Genomic DNA, 23,514 nt, shown 5'->3' with positions numbered 1-23,514 from the left:
CCGTGACATCCTTGATCCTGGCACCAGGGAGGCAACACACCATCCTGGAGTTCGATCTACAGCTGCAGAAAGACTTCTGTGTTCCCCTGCCTAATGAATGCCCCATCACGACTGCTCTTCCACTCTTCCTCCACCCCTCCTGTGCAGCTGAGCCACCTGACAAACGTGGCTCTGTCTGCACTCCTCTGAGGAACCATCACGCTCACCAGTATCGAAAATGGAAAGCTGATTAGCAAGTGAGATCATATCAGGGGACCCCTGCACTACCTGTCTGGTTCTCTTAGACTGTCTGTGGGTTACCCATTCCTTATCCTCCTGCATGCTCCTAACCTGTGGTGTGATCACCTCCCTAAACCTGCTAGCCATGTAGTTCTCTGCATTGTGGATGCACCACAGTGACTCCAGCCACTGCTCGAGATCCAAACCCTAGAGCTCAAGCTTGTGCAGCCGGTGACACTTCCTGCAGATGTGTTTGTCCAGGACACACGGTGCATCCTCGACATCCCACATGTCACAAGCTGTGCATTGCACTCAGCCAAGCTGCCGTGCCAGACCTTAACTTAACCGACTATTTAGAAGGAGAAGATCTGACCAGTTACTCAACCAAACAGCTCCTTTCACTGCACAGAAACAAGAACCAAATACTGGAGGACAGAAAAAGTAGAAAAAAGGAGCACCTCCTCTCCCCTTCACTGAACTCACCACTCAGCAAACACATACCTCCAGACTCTGTTTACAATCTGCACTCCTTATCAATCTTTTAGTCATTCTTTGCTGTTTTTCTACATTCTGTCCAACATTCATTGGTCATTGGATAGACATATGGATGAAAATGGAATAGTGTAGGTCAGATGGTCGGCGCAACATCGAGGGCCGAAGGGCCTGCACTGCGCTGTAATGTTCTAATTCTAAAAAAAAAAATTCTAATTCTGATCTGCCACCCACCTTTGTGCAATTATATGCTTTTCCTTTAATTTTGATATGACCTTTAACATTTCTAGTAAACCATCGACAGTGGGTCCTCCCCACTCCGACTCCTGTTCACACTGAGAATCCCAGGGTGGAGAGCTGGGATATCCTGTCTCAAAACACAGTCACAGAGACACAGCATCATTTACAGCACAGAACAAGGCCATTTGGCCCATCAATTCCATGTCAGCTCTCCAGGGAGCAATCCGCTCAGTCCCACTGCCCCACATCAGCCCATAGCCCTGCAAGTTTATTTCCTTCAAGTGACCATCCAGTTTCCTTTGAAAATCATTGATTATTTCCACTTCCACCACACACATTGGCAGCGAGTTCCAGGTCAGAACCACTTGCTGCAGAAGAAGTTCTTCCTCACATTCCTGCTGCAACTCTTCCTCAAAACCTTCAATCTGTGTTCCCTAGTTCTTGTACCATTAGTTCATGGGAACAGTTTTTCTTTGTCTAATTTATCAAAGTCTGTCAGAATCTGGTACATTTCGATGAAATTTTCCCTCAATCTCCTTTGCTCCAAGGAGAACAACCCCAACTTCTCCAACCTCCCCTTGTGAACTCTCTGCTGTGTCAGCAGGTGGGATAACTGAGTGAATCCCTTCCCACACACTGAGCAGGTGAACGGCCCCTCCCCAGTGTGACTGAGTTAATGAATATCCAGCTTTGATGGAGAACCGAATCCCTTCCCACAGTCCCCACATTTCCATGGTTTCTCCGTGGTGAGGGTGTCCTTGTGTCTCTCCAGGTTGGATGATCAGTTGAAGCCTTGTCCACACACAGAACATGTGTACAGTTTCTCCCCGCTGTGAATGGTGATGTTTTCTCAGGCTGTGTAACTGGTTAAAACTCTTTCCACAGTCAGTCACTGGAACACCCTCACTCGGGTGTGTGTGTGTGTCTCGGTGCTTCTTCAGTCACACTGATGTTTGAAATCTTTTCCCAGGCAGAACAGAAACATTTCTCCTTCCACATTCAAAGGCCGATGATATTCAGGTCCTGATGAATCGAGTGACTGTCAGATCTTGATGCGATGTTTGGTTTGAATTTCCCATCAGTAAATCCTCCCCTTCTAATACCCTGTAAAAGGAGTTTACAAAAGTCAGCACTGTCAGTCCAGGATAGAAATTCAGAACAGACAGTTCTAGTTTCTATGGAACATTCTTTCCTCTCGTTTCCCCCAAACATGTGGTCCATTCAAACTAAAAGAAGCCAAATTAAGCAACAAATTGTAACAGAAGCAAAGGGAACCTTCCCAACTAAACCAGAACATTGCTCCCAGTGTCCACGAGACACTCTGTATCCTGAGGTGTCCACCGGTTGCAGAAGGCCACCCCGGCAAGGACAGGACCAGGGAAGACAGGGCAGCAGCTAAAGTGACACACCCACTTCGAGCATGGTCCCTGTACATCCTGGACCTACACATTGCTTCTCAGCCTGAGCGAGAGGGAGAGAGAGATGGAGAAGGTGAGAACTGAGTGTTTAAATATACAAGATAGATACAAACCTGGGTGGGTTTGGGGTGGATGAGGTGAGGGAGAGGAGGGCATTGGGGGGACTGGGGGGTTTTGGAAGGGCAGGTCATCGAAAGGGCTGTGGGTGTGGGTAGTGTTTTAACCAGGCCCAAGAGCAGGTCCCGGAAAAGATCCTCCAAACTCCCCACCCCACCTCCACACCGAGTGGCCAGAGATTAGGAGAATGGGGTTAAACTGTAACCAAGGCCATTGATAAGGTCCCACAAGGCAGACTGGTCATGAAAATAAAAGCAAAACAGCAAGTTGGAGTCAAAATTGACTCAGAGGCAGGAAGGAAAGAGTAATGGTTGATGAGTGTTTGTGTGACTGGAAGGCTGTTTTCAGTGCGGTTCTACAGGGATCAGTACTCGGTCCTTTGCTTTTTGTTCTATATATCCATGGTTTGTACTTGAATGTAGGGGTTTGATTAAACAGTTTGCAGATGATACAAAAATTGACCATGTGGTTGATAATGAAGAAGAAAGCTGTAAACTGCAGGAAGATATCAATGGACTGGTTAGGTGGGCAGAATAGTGACAAATGGAATTCAATCCGGAGAAGTGTGAGGTAATGCATTTGGAGACAGCTAACAAGGCAAGGGAATACACAATAAATGGTAGGATATTGAGAAGTATAAAGGAACAGAGGGACCTTGGAGTGCACGTTCACAGAACCTTGAATATGGCTGGGCAGGTAGATAAGGCGTAAGGGATACTTGCCTTTATTAGCCAAAGCAGAAAATATAAGAGCATGAAGGTTCTGCTGAAAATGTATAAAACACTGGTTAGGACACAGTTGGAGGACTGTGTACAGTTCTGGTCACCGCACTGCAGGAAAGATGTGGTTGTATTAGAGACAGTACAGAGGAGATTTACAAGGATGTTGTCTGGATTGGAGAATTTTAGTTCTGAGGAAATATTGGATAGGTGAGGGTTGTTTTCTTTGGAATAGAGGAGGCTGAAAGGAGACCGAATTGAAGTGCAGAAAATGATGAGGGGTCTAGATAGAGTGGATAGGAAGGACCTATTCCCCTTGGCTGAGGGGTCCATAACCAGGATAACAGTTTTTGGATAAGAGGTAGGAAATTTAAAAGGGATTTGAGGGGAAATGTTTTCAGCCAGAGGGCGGTGGGGATCTGCAACTCACTGCCTGGGAAGGTGGTAGAGGCAGAAAGCTTCAAAACAATTAAAAAGTACTTGGATATGCACGTGAAGTGCCCTAACCTACAAGGGTATTGTTACGACCGAGTGCTCAAGTCAAAGCCCCACAATCAAAATATACAGTTTTGATAGTGGTGGGAGAAACACACTGTTAATTCAGTCCCGTCCCTCACAGATCGCCTGACATTTTAAACATTCCAAATTAAAGAAAGATCCAGCCAAATTGTACCATCTATTAACCCCCGAATAAGGCTAACCAAACCAGGTGTCTTCAGATCAACAAATTAACTGTTTAATTAGAAAAACTAAATTCTTAAACACTACTAACATATAAACATTTAAAACAGAAAAAATAGTGTCTTTGCATATTTATGCTCCTGCTGAAGTGAAACCTTCCTATGTGGAATAGTCCAAGGTTGCTTGGAAGTCTTCACAGCCATCTGAACGGGGGGGGGTGCGGGGGGAGAAAATAAAAGGTTCTTCAACAGTAGAACAGTCCAGTCTAGTTCAGCAGTTGAATTGATGCTGCTCTTTTCCAGCGACAAATTTCAACAATTTCAGTTCAGTCGTGAAAGGAATTGGTTATTTTCTTTTAAGAAAGTAATCTGGCTTGATATCAGAATTCGGGTTTAAATAAACCAAGAGAGAGCTCTCTTTTCCTTCAGTATATGCTGGATGATAATCTGTGTCTGTCTCTGTTAACGGTGTCTCAAAAGCCAGTTTTTCAACTAGTTTCAAATGTCAATTGGAAACAATGTATCTCTCGATCTTCAGTCTGAGTGGCTGTATCCCGGGGCAACGAGAATACATTCTTTGACTCAGTCTCTGGAGCTTGTTGCCTTAAAGCAGCACTGCTCCTTTTCCAGCCTTAAAGGCACACTGCATTCTTCTTGGAAAAAAAAATAGAGGATCATAACACTATGGACCAAGAGCTGGAAAGTGGGATTAGGCTGGATGGCTCCTTGTCAGCCAACGAGGACACGATGGGCCGAATGGCCTCCTTCCGTACTGTAAATTTCCAGGATTCTAATTTGAGTAACAGCCCCTTCAGGTAACGATACAGGGGCTGTAACCTCTTACACTGAATATATACATGGCCCATGGACTCTTAAAGGCTGCAAACATCACATGCAGCCTGAGAGTGGGTGAAGCTGCTTAAAACCCTATTGTCCAGGATGCCCCATCTCCTGGGCACTCGGACCCAGTAGGAAACAGAGTTTGTGAGGTCCTGTTCGCTCACTGTGCCCTCACCAAGATGGCTGTGCTTGCACCCTGATCCCGCCCTGTCCACGATGGCGGCCAGTGACCCCTCTCCCCCGGACCTGTCGCCGCGAGGTAAACACGGGGCCTCTTGGCCTACCCCAGGTGTATATGAAGCCTCCCAGCCCACCCACGGCTCCAATTCCTCCCCTGTACCCACAATCTCCTCTCGCCTCCCAATCCACCTGGTCCATCTCAGTCCATCTCCATTACCTACGCTGGACATGCTCAGTGCACAGTTCGATCCCACGCCAATGCACTCAGCCCCTGTGGTCATTGATAAGGGACTGACCCTGATCACGGGAGTCCTGGGTAATGAATCCTGCACTGAAAGCTCCAAATATTGAATGGATGATTTTGTGTCATCCCATTGAGATCAGGGTCAGAGAGACAATGGAGAAAATTATTAAATAAATTATACAGAAACCCGAGTGCCCGGGACATCAACTATGGTGTGAAGTACACTGGGAATTCTGTTCTTCACCCACATTTGGACTCAGGAATTAGAGGGATGTTTTCATAACTTGTAGTTGACACCAAACTGGATGATAGAACTAATAATGAGGAGGAGTGCATAGAAATCCAGGAAGACAGAAACAGGCTGGCAGACTGGACAGATAAATGGGAAATGAAATTCAACATAGTGAAATGTGAGCTGGTTCATTGTGGGAGGAGGAATAAGGAGGCCAGTTATTGGTTAGAATGTAAGAACTTAAATGGAGCAGAGGAGCAAAGAGATCTGGGAACAGAGTCACATAAATCACCAAAAGGAGCAACACAAGTGGATAAGAGAGCAAAGAAAGAACTGACGTTCTTTTCTAGAGGAATACAATGTAACAGCAGGGAGGGAATGTTAAATTTATAGAGAACCTCACTTAGAAGGACTGTGAGCAGTTCTGGTCTCCAGATTAAAAAAGGATATTGAAGAAAGTGCAGAATAGATTTACAAAGATGTCACCAGAGAGGATGTTACTATCCAGCAAGATTGAGCAGGCTGGGGATCCTTTCTCTGGAAAAGAGAAGACTAGGAGGAGATCTGATAGAGGTCTTTAAAATTATCAGTCAGTCAGAACAAGGGGGCAGCAATATAATACAGACATTAACAGGTCAAATAGAGAACTTTGGAGGAATTTCTCTACTCAGAGTGGTGAGAATGTGGAACTCACTGCCATGTGGAGTGGTTGAAGGTGATAACAATGATGTGTTTAAGGGGAGGCTCAATACATTTATGAGGGAGAAGGGAATAGAGGGATATGGGGACAGAGTGGGACAAGGTAATCAGATTGGGAGGAGGCTCATGTGGATTATAAACAGCAGCACAGACTAGTGGGGCTGAACGGCCTGTTTATGGGCTGTAGTTCAGTGTACATTCAGCCTGGGTGGATTAATGCTCAGGTTCACTGGGCCCAGGGGTGGATTAATGAAAATTCTGGCTCTATGTTTTAGACGATGCTGCCGAGTATTGCAGGTGATGGAGAAGAGTTTCTCTCTATCTACCCTATCAGTTTCAATTAATATCTTGAAAAGTTTAATCAAATCACCCCTTAATCTTCTGAATTCCAGGGACTACAACCCTCACAGTGAGGTGATTCATTCTGGCAGAAGGAATAGGGAGAGGCAACATACACTTAATGGTCCAGTTCTAAAGAGTTTACAGGGATAGAGAGACCTGAGGGTTCATGTGCAGAGATCACTGAAAGTGGAAGGATGTATTGAGGGAACAGCTGGCAAAGCAAATGGGATCTTGGGCCTCATAAATAGAGGTATTGAACACAAAAGGAAGGAAGTTATGCTGAACATTTATAAAGCTCTGGTTAGGCCACAACTAGAGTATTGCATCCAGTTCTGGTCACCACACTTTCGGAAGGATGTGAAGGTCCTTGAGAGGGTGCAGAGATTTATCAGAATGGTTCCTGAGATGAGAGAATTTAACTACAAGGTTAGGTTGGAGGAGCTGGTGTTGTTCTCCTTGGAGCAAAGGAGATTGAGGGGAGATCTGATAGAGGTGTTGAAAATGATGACAGGTTAAGATAAGACAGACCAAGAAAAGCTGTTCCCATTAGCTGATGATACAAGGATTAGTGGACACAGATTCAGGTTTTGAGATACAGGAGGGATGTGAGGAAGCAGTTTTTTTTTTACACAGTGAGTGGTAATGACCTGGAACTCACTGCCTACGAGGGTGGTGGAAGTGGAGACGATCAATGATTACAAATGGAAATTGGATAGACACTTGAGGGAAATAAACCTGCAGGACTACGGGAATAGAGATGTAGAGGAAAGGATAGCGAAGATGATTCTCGACAGGGGCGAGAGTAACAGGGTTGTTGTTATGGGGGACTTTAACTTTCCAAATATAGACTGGAAATACTATAGTTCGAGTACTTTAGATGGGTCAGATTTTGTCCAGTGTGTGCAGGAGGGTTTTCTGACACAGTATGTAGACAGGCCAACCAGGGGCGATGCCACATTGGATTTGGTACTGGGTAATGAACCCGGCCAGGTGTTAGATTTAGATGTAGGTGAGCACTTTGGTGATAGTGATCACAATTCGGTTAGGTTTACCTTAGCGATGGGGTGGGACAGGCATATACCGCAGGGCAAAAATTATAGCTGGGGGAAAGGAAATTATGATGCGATTAGGCAAGATTTAGGATGCGTAGGATGGGGAAGGAAACTGCAGGGGATGGGAACAATCGAAATGTGGAGCTTATTCAAGGAGCAGCTACTGCGTGTCCTTGATAAGTATGTACCTGTGAGGCAGGGAGGAAGTTGTCGAGCGAGGGAGCCGTGGTTTGCTAAAGAAGTTGAAGCGCTTGTCAAGAGGAAGAAGGCAGCTTATGTTAGGATGAGACGTGAAGGCTCAGTTAGGGCGCTTGAGAGGTACAAGCTAGCCAGGAAGGATCTAAAGGGAGAGCTAAGAAGAGCAAGGAGAGGACACGAGAAGTCATTGGCGGATATGATCAGGGAAAACCCTAAGGCTTTCTATAGGTATATCAGGAATAAAAGAATGACTAGAGTTAGATTAGGGCCAATCAAGGATAGTAGTGGGAAGTTGTGTGTGGAATCAGAGGAGATAGGGGAAGTGTTAAATGAATATTTTGCGTCAGTATTTACAGTGGAGAAAGAAAATGTTGTCGAGGAGAATACTGAGATTCAGGCTACTAGGCGAGATGGGATTGAGGTTCATAAGGAGGAGGTGTTTTCAATTTTGGAAAGTGTGTAAATAGATAAGTCCCCTGGGCCAGATGGGATTTATCCTAGGATTCTCTGGGAAGCTAGGGAGGAGATTGCAGAGCCTTTGTCCTTGATCTTTATGTCGTCATTGTCGACAGGAATAGTGCCGGAAGACTGGAGGATAGCAAATGTTGTCCCCTTGTTCAAGAAGGGGAATAGAGACAGCCCTGGTAATTATAGACCTGTGAGCCTTACTTCGGTTGTGGGTAAAATGTTGGAAAAGGTTATAAGAGACAGGATTTATAATCATCTTGAAAAGAATAAGTTCATTAGCGATAGTCAGCACGGTTTTGTGAAGGGTAGGTCGTGCCTCACAAACCTTATTGAGTTTTTCGAGAAGGTGACCAAACAGGTGGATGAGGGTAAAGCAGTGGATGTGGTGTATATGGATTTCAGTAAGGCGTTTGATAAGGTTCCCCACGGTAGGCTATTGCAGAAAATATGGAAGTATGGGGTTGAAGGTGATTGAGAGCTTTGGATCAGAAATTGGCTAGCTGAAAGAAGACAGAGGGTGGTGGTTGATGGCAAATGTTCATCCTGGAGTTTAGTTACTAGTGGTGTACCGCAAGGATCTGTTTTGGGGCCACTGCTGTTTGTCATTTTTATAAATGACCTGGAAGAGGGTGTAGAAGGGTGGGTTAGTAAATTTGCGGATGACACTAAGGTCGGTGGAGTTGTGGATAGTGCTGAAGGATGTGCTAGGGTACAGAGGGACATAGATAGGCTGCAGAGCTGGGCTGAGAGATGGCAAATGGCGTTTAATGCGGAAAAGTGCGAGGTGATTCACTTTGGAATGAGTAACAGGAATGCAGAGTACTGGGCTAATGGGAAGATTCTTGGTAGTGTAGATGAACAGAGAGATCTTGGTGTCCAGGTGCATAAATCCCTGAAGGTTGCTACCCAGGTTAATAGGGCTGTTAAGAAGGCATATGGTGTGTTAGCTTTTATTAGTAGGGGGATCGAGTTTCGGAGTCACGAGGTCATGCTGCAGCTGTACAAAACTCTGGTGAGACCGCACCTGGAGTATTGCGTGCAGTTCTGGTCACCGCATTATAGGAAGGATGTGGAAGCTTTGGAAAAGGTGCAGAGGAAATTTACTAGGATGTTGCCCGGTATGGAGGGAAGGTCTTACGAGGAAAGGCTGAGGGACTTGAGGTTGTTTTCGTTGGAGAGAAGGAGGAGGAGAGGTGACTTAATAGAGACATATAAGATAATCAGAAGGTTAGATAGGGTGGATAGTGAGAGTCTTTTTCCTCGGATGGTGATGGCAAACACGAGGGGACATAGCTTTAAGTTGAGGGGTGATAGATATAGGACAGATGTCAGTGGTAGTTTCTTTACTCAGAGAGTAGTAGGGGCGTGGAACGCCCTGCCTGCAACAGTAGTAGACTCGCCAACTTTAAGGGCATTTAAGTGGTCATTGGATAGACATATGGATGAAAATGGAATAGTGTTGGTCAGATGGTTTCACAGGTCTGCGCAACATCGAGGGCCGAAGGGCCTGTACTGCGCTGTAATGTGCTAATTCTAATTCTAAAAAAAAAAGAGTGGGGGAATGGGACTGACCGGTTTGTTCCACAGAGAGCTGGGATGGAATCAAAAAGCTCAATGTCCTCCTTCTGTGCTGTAATGACTGATTCACTTGTGTAATGTCTCCTCGTAATTTAACCCTTCGAGTCCAGGTATTATTCAGGTAAATCTACACTGCACTCCCTCCAAGGCCATTATATCCTTCCGAAGGTGTGGTGCCCAGAACTGAACACAATACTCCAGGTGTGGTCCAACCAGGGCTTTGTGTATCTCAGTGCTTTTCCAGTCTCACTGATACCTGAAATCTTTTCCCACAGACAGAACAGACAAACCTTTCTCCTTCCACATTCAAAGGCCGATGATATTCAGGTCCTGATGTATCGAGTGACTCTGTCAGATCTTGATGTGATGTTTGGCTCGAGATTCCCCATCTGCACATCCCCTGCTTCTAAGCCCCTGTAAAAGGAGTTTACAAAAACCATCACTGTCAGTCCAGGATAGAAATTCACAACATTCTCTCCTCCTGCTTCCTGGCCCAGGATGACTGTCCATGCACCCTGCTGTACATTGTCCTGAGGGAGGCCACACACCAGCCTGGATTCACGTCTGCGGCTGCAGAAACGCCTGTGTATTCCCCGATCAAATCTCCTATCACTATTGCTCATTCAGTCAGCTTTGTGACCCTCTGTGAAGCTGATCCAACTGTGCTGCCATGGCCTTGACTCTGGCTGCACTCCTTAGATGAACCATCACTTTCATCAGTATTCAGAACTGAATACTGGTTGGAGAGTGAGATGCACTCAGGGTTCTCCTGCATTCCCTGTCTGTTTCTTCTTGACTGTCAGTTGGCCACCCATTGCCTCTCTCCCTGCATACTCTTAAGCTGCAGGGTGACCATATCTATAAACGTGCTGTCCACAAATCTCTCACCTCATGGATGCACCGCAGTGACACCAGCTGCAGTTCATGCTCCGAAAACCGGAGCTCGAGCTGCTGCAACTTGTTTTATCTTCATCCATGTGATGTGGGTGTTGCTGGCTCGGCCAGTATTTATTGTCCATCCCAAACTGCCCTTGACAACTGAGAGGCTCGCTCGGCCATTTCAGAGGGCATTTCAGAGTCAGCCACATTGCTGTAGATCTGGAGTCACATGTCGGCCAGACCAGGTAAGGACAGCAGATTTCCCATCTCATGAACCAGATGGCTTTTTAATTGCAGATTTATTAATTGAATTTAAATGTCACCATCTGCCGTGGTGGGATTCGAACCCATGTTCCAGTGACATTACCCCGATGTCACCACCTCCCCCAATGATACTTCCTACACAAATGGTTATCTGGAGTTGGCACATTACACAGGATGTGCAGTCCAGAGGTCGGAGCAGCCCCACCATTGGCAGGAATTTGGGACTTGTAACTGCAAAGGCTTTTGTCATCAAAAAGGACTGTGTAATGTATCAGTGTGGTGTGAGATAGTCAAGTGTTGAATAAGTAAAGAAAATATCTTTGGAAATAGCTGACACCACAATTTACAATCAAAGTGCTATTCAGATAATTGGGGATTTCTTTTAGTTTAGTTATTAGAACAAAAGACTGAAAATGTGAAATCTTGTGTAATTTATTAGTGTGGTCTGGGGATTCATATCTCATATTTTTCATATTGACAATCTCTGAGGTCTTAACAACTGGAAAGTGGGATGAACAGATACAATGGGCGGAATGGCCTCCTCCTGTGCTGGAAATAGTCAGAGAGTTATACAGCACAGAAACAGGCCCTTCGGCCCATCGTGTCTGTGCCGGCCATCAAGCACCTCACTATTCGAATCCCATTTTCCAGCACTTGGCCCATAGTCTTGTCTGCTATGGTGTTTCAAGTGCTCATCTAAATACTGGTTAAATGTTGTGAGGGTTCCTGCCTCTACCACCTCTTCAGGCAGTGCTTTTCAGATTCCAACCACCCTCTAGGTGAAATTTTCTTTCCACAAATCCTCTCTAAACCTGCTGCCCCTTACCTTAAATCTATGCCCCCTGGTTATTGACACCTCCACTAATGGAAAAAGTTTCTTCCTATCTAACCTATCAATGCCCCTCATCAATTTGAATACCTCAATCATGTCCCCCTTCAGCCTTCTCTGCTCAAATGAAAACAACACCAGCCTTTTCAATCTCTCTTCATACCTGAAATGCTCCAGCCGATTCAACATCCTGGTGAACCTCCTCTGCACCCTCTCCAGTGCAACCACATCCTTCGGATAGTGTGGTGCCCAGAACTGTACACAGTACTCCAGCTGTGGCCGAACTAGTGTTTTATACAGCTCCATCATAACCTTCCTGCTGTTACATTCTATGCCTCAGCTGATAAAGGCAAGTATCCCATATGCCTTCCTAACCACCTTATCTACCTGTGCTGCTGCCTTCAGTCATCTATGGACAAGTACACCAAGGTCCCACTGACCCTCTGTACTTCCTGGGGTCCTCCCATCCATTGCATATTCCCTTGCCTTGTTAGTCCTCCCAAAATGCATCACCTCACACTTCTCAGGATTAAATTCCATTTGCCACTGCTCTGCCCATCTTACCAGCCCATCTATATTGTCCTGTAATCTAAGGCTTTCCTCCTCACTATTTACAACACCACCAATTTTCGTGTCATCTGCGAATTTACTTATCATGCCTCCTATATTCACGTCTACATCATTACTGTACACTACAAACAGCAAGGGTCCCAGTACCGATCCCTGTGGTACACCACTGACTCAGGTTTCCACTCGCAAAAACAATCCTCGACCATCACCCTCTGCCTCCTGCCACTAAGCCAATTTGGATCCAATTTGCCAAATTGCCCTGGATCCCATGGGCTCTGACCTTCTTAACCACTCTCCCATGTGGGACCTTATCAAAAGCTTACTGAAGTCCATGCAGACTACATCAACTGCTTTACCCTCATCTACACACCTCGTCACTGCCGTGAAAAATTCAATCAAGTTAGTTAGACACGATCTCCCCCTGACAAAGCCATGTTGACTATCCCTGATTAATCCCTGCCTCTCCATGTGGAGATTAATCCTGTCCCTCAGAATTTTTCCCAATATTTTCCCAACCACTGATGTTAGACTCACTGGCCTGTCAGTACCTGGTTTATCCCTGCTACCCTTCTTGATAATGGCACCACATTCGTAGTCCTCCAGTCCTCTGGTACCTCTCCTGTGACCAGAGAGGATCTGAAAATTTATGTCAGAGCCCTTGCTATCTCCTCCCTTGCCTCACATAACAGCCTGGGATACATCTCATCTGGGACTGGGAATTTATCCACTTTTAAGCCCGTTAAAACAGCTAAGACTTCCTCACATTCAATGCTAATATGTTCAAGTGTATCACAATCCCCCTCCCTGATCTCTACACCTACATCATCCTTCTCCATCGTGAACAGATGCAAAGTAATCATTTAAAACCTCACCTATGTCCTCTGGCTCCACACACAGATTGGCACTTTGGTCCCTAATGGGCCCCACTCTTTCACTGGTTATCCTCTTGCCCTTAATATACTTAGAAAATGCCTCAGCATTTTCCTTGATCTTGCCCGCCAGTGTTTTTTCATGCCCCCTCTTTGCTCTCCTAATTACTTTTCTTTGTACCCCCGCTACACTTTCTATCCTCCTCCAGTACCTCCGCTGTTTTCAGCACGTTGAATCTGCCAGAAGCCTCCTTTTTTTTTTTCCCTGATCCAATCCTCGCTATCCCTTGACATCCAGGGTTCCCTGGACTTGTTGGTCCGACCCTTCACCTTTACGGGTACATGTTGCCTCTGAACCTTCACTATTTCCTCTTTGACTCCCACTGGTCTGATGTAGACTTTCCGACAAGTAGCTGCTCCCAGTTCACTTTGGCCAGATCCTGTTTTATCATATTGAAATTGGCCTTCCCCCAATTCAGTACTTTTATTTCCAGCCCGCCTTTGTCTTAGAGTTATGGTCACTATCCCCGAAATGCACCCCCACTGACACTTCTACAACTTGTCCAGCATCATTCCCTAGGATTAGGTTCAGTACTGCGCCTTTTCTTGTTGGACTTTCTATGTACTGGCTCAAAAAAGTCTCCTGTATATATTTTAAGAATTCCGCCCTCTTTAAGTCTTTTACACTGAGACCATCCCAGCTGATATTAGCTAAGTTGAAATCCTCTCCTATTATTACTCCATTATTTTTACACCTCTCTGAGATTTGCCTACATATCTGCTCCTCTATCTCTCCCTGACTGTTTGGAGGCCTGCAGTACACACCCAGCCAAGTGATTGCCCCCTTTTTGTTTTTAGGTTTGACTCATCTGGCCTCATTTGAAGAACCTTCTCAGATATCATCCCTCCTTACTGCAGTAATTGACTCCTTCATCAACAGAGCAATGCGACCTCCTCTTTTATCCCTTCTCCTGTCATACCTGAAGATTCTATAGCCTGGAATATTGAGCTGCCAGTCCTGCCCTTCCCTCAACCATGTCTCTGTGATAGCAACAATATCATAATCCCATGTGCTAATCAAAGCCCTCAATTCATCTGTCTTGCATTAAAATAAATGCAATCCAGCCTTGCATTTGTCACTTGTGCCTTAACAGGTCTATATTTGCTCTGCCGAACAGACTGACTCAGTTTCTCTGCTATATTTGACTGAGCATCACCCGCTCCTATACCTCCACTCTGTATCCCATTCCTCTGCCAAATGTGTTGAAACTGCCCCCAACAGCACTCGTAAACCTCCCAGCAAGGATGTTCGTCCAACTTGTACAGGTCCCACCTTTGCCAGATACAGACCCAGTGATCCAGGAAGCTAAAGCCCTCCCTCCTGCACCATCTCTTCAGCCACGCATTCATCTGCTCTATCCTCCTATTCCTATACTCACTAGCATGTGGCACTGGAGTAATCCAGAGATTACAACCTTTGAGGTCCTGCTTTTTAATCTGCTACCGAGCTCCCTAAATTCTTGTTTCAGGTCTTCATCCTCTTTTTACCTCCGTTTTTGGTACCAATGTGTTCCACAACCTCTGACTATTCGCCACCCCCCACCCCCCCACCTTCAGAATGTCCTGCAGCCGCTCCATGACTACCTTGACCCAAGCACCAGGGAGGCAACATACCATCCTGAAGTCATCTTTGTCGCCACAGAAATGCCTATCTGTATCCCTAACGATAGAATCCATTATCAGTATAGTTCTTCCAGTCCTTTTCCTCCCCTGCTGTGCAGCAGAGCCATGCGTGGTAACACAAACTTGGCTGTTGCTGCTTTCCGCTGGGAGGTCATTCCCCCCAACAGTATCCAAAGTGGTCTATCTGTTTGAGAGGGGGATGGCCACAGGGGACTCCTGCACTACCTGCCTGCGCCTACCACTCCATCTGGTGGTCACCCATCTCATTTCTGCCTGTGCAGCCATTACCTGCAGTGTGACCACCTCTCTAAACGTGCTATCCACAATGTCCTCAGCATCGCGGATGCTCCACAGTGAATCCACCTGCAGCTCCAGCTCCATAATGCGGGTAGTCAGTAGCTGCAGCTGGATCCACTTCCTGCACACATGGTCGTCAGGGACACTGGAAGCATCTCTGATTTCCCACATCGCGCAGGAGGAGCACATCATGGGGCTGAGCTCTCCTGCCATGACTTACCTTTAGATTAATTAGTTACTCCCTTTAAAAAATATTAATTACACGAGAGGCTTGTTCTACTCCAAACACTACCCATGACAATCTAAATTACTCGAATTGAAAAAAAACACACTCTCAGAACTCACTTTATCACTCGAGGTCTTTTTTCAAACAAAAAACAACTTTGCCCTTATTTTTTTAAAGCTAATTAAATTGACTAACAGTTGTTACTTAACCAACCAATCACAAACAAAGAATTGTGATATCGTTCCAAGTCAGGATCGTGAGTGACTTGGAGGGGAACTTGCAGGTGGTGATGTCCCAATGTGTCTGTTGTCTTTGTCCTTCAAAGAGGAACAGGTCACGTGTTTGGAACAAAGCACAAAGAGAACAAAGAACAGTTCAGCACAGGAACAGGCCATTCGGCCCTCCAAGCCTGCGCCGATCTTGATGCCTGCCGAAACTAACAACTTCTGCACTTCCGGGGCCCATATCCCTCTATTTCCTTCCTATTCATATATTTGTCAAGATGTCTCTCAGACATCGCTATCGTATCTGCTTCCACCACCTCCCCTGGCAGCAAGTTCCAGGCACTCACCACCCTCTGTGTAAAAAACTTGCCTCGCACATCCCCTCTAAACTTTGCCCCTTGCACCTTAAACCTATGTCCCCTAGTAACTGACTCTTCCACCCTGAGAAAAAGCTTCTGACTATCCACTCTGTCCATGCCACTCATAACTTTGTAAACCTCTATTATGTCGCCCCTCCACCTCCGTCGTTCCAGTGAAAACAATCCGAGTTTTTCCAACCTCTCCTCATAGCTAATGCCCTCCAGACCAGGCAACATCCTGGTGAACCTCCTCTGTACCCTCTCCAAAGCCTCCACGTCCTTCTGGTAGTGTGGTGACCAGAATTGCACGCAATATTCTAAGTGTGGCCTAACTAAGGTTCTGTACAGCTGCAGCATGACTTGCCAATTTTTACACTCTATGCCCCGACCGATGAAGGCAAGCATGCCGAATGCCTTCTTGACTGCCTTATCCACCTGCGTTGCCACTTTCAGTGACCTGTGGACCTGGACGCCCAGATCTCTCTGCCTGTCAATACTCCTAAGGGTTCTGCCATTTACTGTATCCCTCCCACCTGTATTAGATCTTCCAAAATGCATTACCTCACATTTATCCGGATTAAACACCATCTGCCATTTCTCCACCCAAGTCTCCAACCGATCTATATCCTGCTGTATCCTCTGACAATCCTCATCATTATCCGCAACTCCACCAACCTTTGTGTCGTCCGCAAACTTACGAATCAGACCAGCTGCATTTTCCTCCAAATCATTTATATATACTACAAACAGCAAAGGTCCCAACATTGATCCCTGCGGAACACCACTGGTCACATCCCTCCATTCAGAAAAACACCCATCCACTGTTACCCTCTGTCTTCTATGACCGAGCCAGTTCTGTATCCATCTTGCCAGCTCACCTCTGATCCCGTGTGACTTCATCTTTTGCACCGGTCTGCCATGCGGGACCTTGTCAAAGGCTTTACTAAAGTCCATATAGACAACATCCACCGCCCTTCCTTCATCAATCATCTTCGTCACTTCCTCAAAAAACTCAATCAAATTAGTAAGACACAACCTCCCCTTCACAAAACCATGCTGACTCTCGCTAATAAGTGCGTTTGTTTCCAAATGGGAGTAAATCCTGTCCCTAAGAATCCTCTCCAATAGCTTCCCTACCACTGACGTAAGGCTCACCGGCCTAAAATTTCCTGGATTATCCTTGCCACCCTTCTTAAACAAAGGAACAACATTGGCTATTCTCCAGTCCTCTGGGACCTCACCTGTAGCCAATGAGGATGCAAAGATTTCTGTCAAGGCCCCAGCAATTTTTTCCCTTGCCTCCCTCAGTATTCCAGGGTAGATCCCATCAGGCCCTGGGGACATATCTACCTTAATGCTTTGCAAGACACCCAACACCTCCTCCTTTTTGATAATGAGATGACTGAGACTATCGGCACTCCCTTCCCTCGGCTCATCATCCACCAAGTCCTTCTCCTTGGTGAATACTGATGCAAAGTACTCATTTAGCACCTCGCCCATTTCCTCTGGCTCCACGCATAGATTCCCATCTCTGTCCTTGAGTGGGCCAACCCTTTGCCTGGTTACCCTCTTGCTCTTCATATATGCATAAAAAGCCTTGGGATTTTCCTTAATCCTGTTTGCCATTGACTTTTCATGCCCCCTTTTAGCCCTCCTAACTCCTTGCTTAAGTTCCTTCCTACTGTCTTTATATTCCTCAAGTGCTTCATCTGTTTCGAGCCTTCCAGCCCTGACAAATGCTTCTTTTATCGTTTTGATTTGGCTCACAATATCCCGTGTTATCCAACCTTCCCGAAACTTGCCAAACTTGTCTTTCTTCCTCACAGGAACATGCTGGTCCTGGATTCTAATCATCTGACGTTTGAAAGACTCCCACATGTCAGATGTTGATTTACCCTCAAACAGCCGCCCCCAATCTAAATTTGTCAGTTCCTGCCTAATATTGTTATAATTAGCCTTCCCCCAATTTAGCACCTTCACCCGAGGACTACTCTTATCCTTATCCACAAGTACCTTAAAACTTATGGAATTATGGTCACTGCTCCCGAAATGCTCCCCCACTGAAACTTCGACCACCTGGCCGGGCTCATTCCCCAATGCCAGGTCCAGAATGGCCCCATCCCTAGTTGGACCATCTACATACTGTTTCAAGAAGCCCTCCTGGATGCTCCTCACAAATTCTGCCCCATCCAAGCCCCTAGCATTAAGTGAGTCCCAGTCAATATTGGGGGAAGTTAAAATCACCCACCACTACAACCCTGTTACCTTTACATCTTTCTAAAATCTGTCTACATATCTGCTCCTCTACCTCCCGCTGGCTGTTGGGAGGCCTGTAGTAAACCCCCAACATCATGACTGCACCCTTCCTATTCCTGAGCTCCACCCATATTGCCTTGCTGCATGACCCCTCTGAGGTGTCCTCCCGCAGTACAGCTGTGATATTCTCCTTAACCAGTAATGCAACTCCCCCACCCCTTTTACATCCCCCTCTATCCCACCTGAAGCTTCTAAAGCCTGGAACAATTAACTGCCAATCCTGACCTTCCCTCAACCAAGTCTCTGTAATAGCAACATCATATTTCCAAGTACTAATCCAAGCTCTAAGTTCATCTGCCTTACCCGTTATACTTCTCGCATTGAAACAAATGCACTGCAGACCATCAGTCCCGCTGTGCTCAGCAACATCTCCCTGCCTGCTCTACCTCTTAGTCCTACTGGCCTTATTTACTATGTCCTCCTCATTTACTTCACTAGCTGTCCTACTGCTCTGGTTCCCACCTCCCTGCCACACTAGTTCAAACCCTCCCGAATGACACTGGCAAACCTTGCAGCCAGGATATTAGTGCCCCTCCAGTTTAGATGCAACCCGTCCTTCTTGTGCAGGTCCCATCTGTCCCTGAAGAGAGCCCAATGGTCCAGATATCTGAAACCCTCCCTTCTACACCAGCTGCTCAGCCACGTGTTTAGCTGCACTATCTTCCGATTTCTAGCCTCACTGGCACGTGGCACAGGGAGTAATCCAGAGATTACAACCCAAGAGGTCCTGTTTTTTAACTTACTATTTAACTCCCTAAACTCCCCCTGCAGGACCGCATCACTCTTCCTGCCTATGTCATTGGTACCGATGTGTATCACAACCTCTGGCTGTTCACCCTCCCCCTTCAGAATGCCCTCTGTCCGTTCAGAGACATCCTTGACCCTGGCACCAGGGAGGCAACATAACATCCTGGAGTCTCTTTCACTTCCACAGAAGCGCCTAGCTGTGCCCCTGACTATAGAGTCCCCTATAACTATTGCTCTTCTGCGCTTTGTCCATCCCTGCTGAACAACAGTGCCAACCGTGGTGCCACTGCTCTGGCTGCTGCTGTTTTCTCCTGATAGGCCACCCCCACAACAGTATCCAAGACGGTATACTTGTTAGAGAGGGGGATAGCCACAGGGGATTCCTGCACTGACTGCCTCCGCCTTCTAGCAGTCACCCATCTATCTGCCTGCACTTTGGGTGTAACCACTTCTCTAAAACTCCCGTCCATGACGCTTTCCGTCACCTTGAAAATTTCCCGTGATATCACTAAGTCCTTTTTTTCCCTCTTTCGAGTCTCAGCGCACGCCGAGAGACACAGGGAGCATGTCGCCGCTCTGGATCAGCTTCCTCACAGGTCCGCCAGTCGTCGCTCCGCTCCCAGGTAAGTAAGGGCCTCGAGCCCCGATCTTTACTTATTAGAACATTACAGCGCAGTACAGGCCCTTCAGCCCTCGATGTTGCGCCGACCTGTGAAACCATCTGACCTACACGATTCCATTTTCATCCATATGTCTATCCAATGACCACTTAAATGCCCTTCAAGTTGGCGAGTCTACTACTGTTGCAGGCAGGGCGTTCCACGCCCCTACTACTCTCTGAGTAAAGAAACTACCTCTGACATCTGTCCTATATCTATCACCCCTCAACTTAAAGCTATGTCCCCTCGTGTTTGCCATCAACATCCGAGGAAAAAGACTCTCACTATCCACCCTATCTAACCTTCTGATTATCTTATATGTCTCTATTAAGTCACCTCTCCTCCTCCTTCTCTCCAACGAAAACAACCTCAAGTCCCTCAGCCTTTCCTCGTAAGACCTTCCCTCCATACCAGGCAACATCCTAGTAAATCTCCTCTACACCCTTTCTAAAGCTTCCACATCCTTCCTATAATGCAGTGACCAGAACTGCACGCAATACTCCAGGTGCGGTCTCACCAGAGTTTTGTACAGCTGCAGCATGACCTCGTGGCTCCGAATCTCGATCCCCCCACGAATAAAAGCTAACACACCATATGCCTTCTTAACAACACTATTAACCTGGGCAGCAACCTTCAGGGATTTATGCACCTGGACACCAAGATCTCTCTGTTCATCTACACTACCAAGAATCTTCCCATTAGCCCAGTACTCTGCATTCCTGTTACTCCTTCCAAAGTGAATCACCTCACACTTTTCTGCATAAAACTCCATTTGCCATCTCTCAGCCCAGCTCTGCAGCCTATCTATGTCCCTCTGCACCCTACAACATCCTTCGGCACTATCCACAACTCCACCGACCTTAGTGTCATCCGCAAATTTACTAACCCACCCTTCTACACCCTCTTCCAGGTCATTTATAAAAATGACAAACAGCAGTGGCCCCAAAACAGATCCTTGCAGTACACCACTGGTAACGAAACTCCAGAATGAACATTTGCCATCAACCATCACCCTCTGTCTTCTTTCAGCTCGCCAATTTCTGATCCAAAGCTCTAAATCACCTTCAACCCCATACTTCCATATTTTCTGCAATAGCCTCCCATGGGGACCCTTATCAAACGCCTTACTGAAATCCATATACACCACATCCACTGCTTTACCCTCATCCACCTGCTGGTCACCTTCTCGAAAAACTCAATAAGGTTTGTGAGGCACGACCTGCCCGTCACAAAACCATGCTGACTATCGCTAATGAACTTATTCTTTTCAAGATGATTATAAATCCTGTCTCTTATAACCTTTTCCAACATTTTACCCACAACCGAAGTAAGGCTCACAGGTCTATAATTACCAGGGCTGTCTCTACTCCCCTTCTTGAACAAGGGGACAACATTTGCCATCCTCCAGTCTTCCGGCACTATTCCTGTCGACAATGACGACATAAAGATCAAGGACAAAGGCTCTGCAATCTCCTCCCTAGCTTCCCAGAGAATCCTAGGATAAATCCCATCTGGCCCAGGGGACTTATCTATTTTCACACTTTCCAAAATTGATAACACCTCCTCCTTGTGAACTTCAATCCCATCTAGCCTAGTAGCCTGAATCTCAGTATTCTCCTCGACAACATTTTCTTTCTCTACTGTGAATACTGACGCAAAATATTCATTTAACACTTCCCCTACCTCCTCTGGTTCCACACACAACTTACCACTAGATTAGATTATGATTAGATTAGAGATACAGCACTGAAACAGGCCCTTCGGCCCACCGAGTCTGTGCCGAACATCAACCACCCATTTATACCAATCCTACACTAATCCCATATTCCTACCAAACATCCCCACCTGTCCCTATATTTCCCTACCACCTACCTATACTAGTGACAATTTATAATGGCCAATTTACCTATCAACCTATCCTTGATTGGCCCTAATCTAACTCTAGTCATTCTTTTATTCCTGATATACCTACAGAAAGCCTTAGGGTTTTCCCTGATCCTATCCGCCAATGACTTCTCGTGTCCTCTCCTTGCTCTTCTTAGCTCTCCCTTTAGATCCTTCCTGGCTAGCTTATAGCCTGCCATGTTTTCTGTTTACTATCGCACAGGATGTGCACTGCAGAGGTTGGAGCAGCCCTGCAATTCCTCTGGCTATTGGATAATAAACTTGCAACTCCAAGCGGCGCAGTGGTTAGCACCACAGCCTCACAGCTCCAGTGATTCTGGGTACTGTCTGTGCGGAGTTTGCAAGTTCTCCCTGTGACGGCGTGGGTTTCTGCTGGGTGCTCCGGTTTCCTCCCACAGCCAAAGATTTGCAGGTTGAAAGGTAAATTGGCGATTGTAAATTGCCACTAGTGTTGGTAGGTGGTCGGGGAATTGAGGGGATGTGGTAGGAATATGGGATTAATGTAGGATTAACATAAATGGCTGGTTGATGGTCGGCACAGACTCGGTGGGTAGAAGGGCCTGTTTCAGTGCTGTATCTCTAAATAAATAAATAATAAACCTCAATACTTAAAAATAAAAGACGACTCACCGGCTACTCACTTCCCTTCTATTGGTCAGTTAAATCTCAGGAAGCTGCCCCTTATTCTGATGAAAACTGGAATGTTTAATTTCCAGCTCCTTGGACAAACTTCCTAACTTTGGAGAAAGTGAAACAAAGTTCCAAAACTTACCAGCCAATCAACTCACAGGCTTCCTGACTCGGTGGAAACGGGAGAAGAAACTGGGAAATGGCGGCTCGGATAGAGAAATCGCTGCACCATCACTTCAATGCGGCCCCTCTGGCCTCCCCGGGGCTCTCGCCGCACGTCCGCCGAACCCGGCGGCTCTGATTCGGGGCCTGAGAGCCGTTGAAACTCGGTGTTGCAGTGGCTGCGCTCAACTTCCGGGAGCCGCACCACGCACGCTCGACTCAGACAAGCGGACTCCGTGGGGCGGAGTTTTCTGACGCCAGCGTGTTGCGGTTCTTGGGGTGGAGATAGGCCGTATTTCTGCGCGCGGTGCATTCTGGCCAGTATAGGCTGCCATTTACCAGTCGGAGAATGGACGGGAAGTTCATGTTTTATACTCAGAAAAATAAAATGGTACAAAACAGAGAACATATATTAACGACGCGTTTGCTGGCAACGTAACCAAATAGGTCCTGCATCACTGGTACATGCGCAAATGCAGCCTCATCGAGGAGTAAAGATGGTGCTGCTGAATTTGACACAAAACACAAATTAAATCCAAACCGCCTCAATGGTCGCATTCAGGTCCCTGCTCCCTCCCGTGATCACCGCTTCAATCACCGCATTCAGTTTCATGCTCAATCACAGCTTATCTTCCCAGCTTCCTCCGATGCCCTTTGTCTCGTCATTTGCGATGACTCTCCGCTCTCCCACTCCCTTCCAGCGCTTATATTGGGAAGTTCAATGGCGGGGCTTCAACCCAACATTATCGGCGTGAAAAAAAAATGTTCACGGTTCACGGCATTGGAGTCCAGGCATGCGCAGTGCCGAACTACTTTTCGCGGAAGCGCAATGCCAAGCAGTGTGAGTGATGGCGGCGGACAAGGTCCTTGTGAGTTGCATCACACACTGCACCCTCTTTTCCTCCGAGGATGTTTCACTGGAGTTGTGTTGCTGAGTGTTTCGAAACTCTGTCTGCTGGAGCTGGAGGAGATTATAGAGATAGTGAGGCGTGAGGGTATGGAGAGATTTGAAAGCAAGGATGAGGATTTTAAAATTGAGGTGCTATTTAACTTGGAGTCAGTGAGCACAGTTGTGATGGGTGAACAGGACTTCGTTCGAGTAAGAACACAGGCAGCAGAGTTTTGGATGATCTAAAGTTTATGGAGGGTAGAATGTGGGATGCTGGCCAGGAATGTG

General features: G+C 46.5%; 1 long non-coding RNA gene across 1 annotated transcript; it reads right to left on the bottom strand.

The window, feature by feature from the left end:
* Positions 1 to 945: 945 nt before the first annotated feature.
* On the bottom strand, positions 946 to 22,550 carry LOC137349371 (uncharacterized). The gene is made up of 3 exons (XR_010969361.1): positions 22,318 to 22,550; positions 10,009 to 10,132; positions 946 to 2,055 (listed from the first exon to the last, which is right to left on the bottom strand). It is a non-coding gene; the product is annotated as an uncharacterized lncRNA (long non-coding RNA).
* Positions 22,551 to 23,514: the final 964 nt, after the last annotated feature.

The sequence above is a fragment of the Heterodontus francisci genome, chromosome 34 (assembly GCF_036365525.1).
Source record: "Heterodontus francisci isolate sHetFra1 chromosome 34, sHetFra1.hap1, whole genome shotgun sequence".
Lineage (NCBI taxonomy): Eukaryota > Metazoa > Chordata > Chondrichthyes > Heterodontiformes > Heterodontidae > Heterodontus > Heterodontus francisci.
The sequence above is the reverse complement of the archived record's forward strand: the minus strand, read 5'-3'. Positions and strand labels throughout refer to the sequence as shown.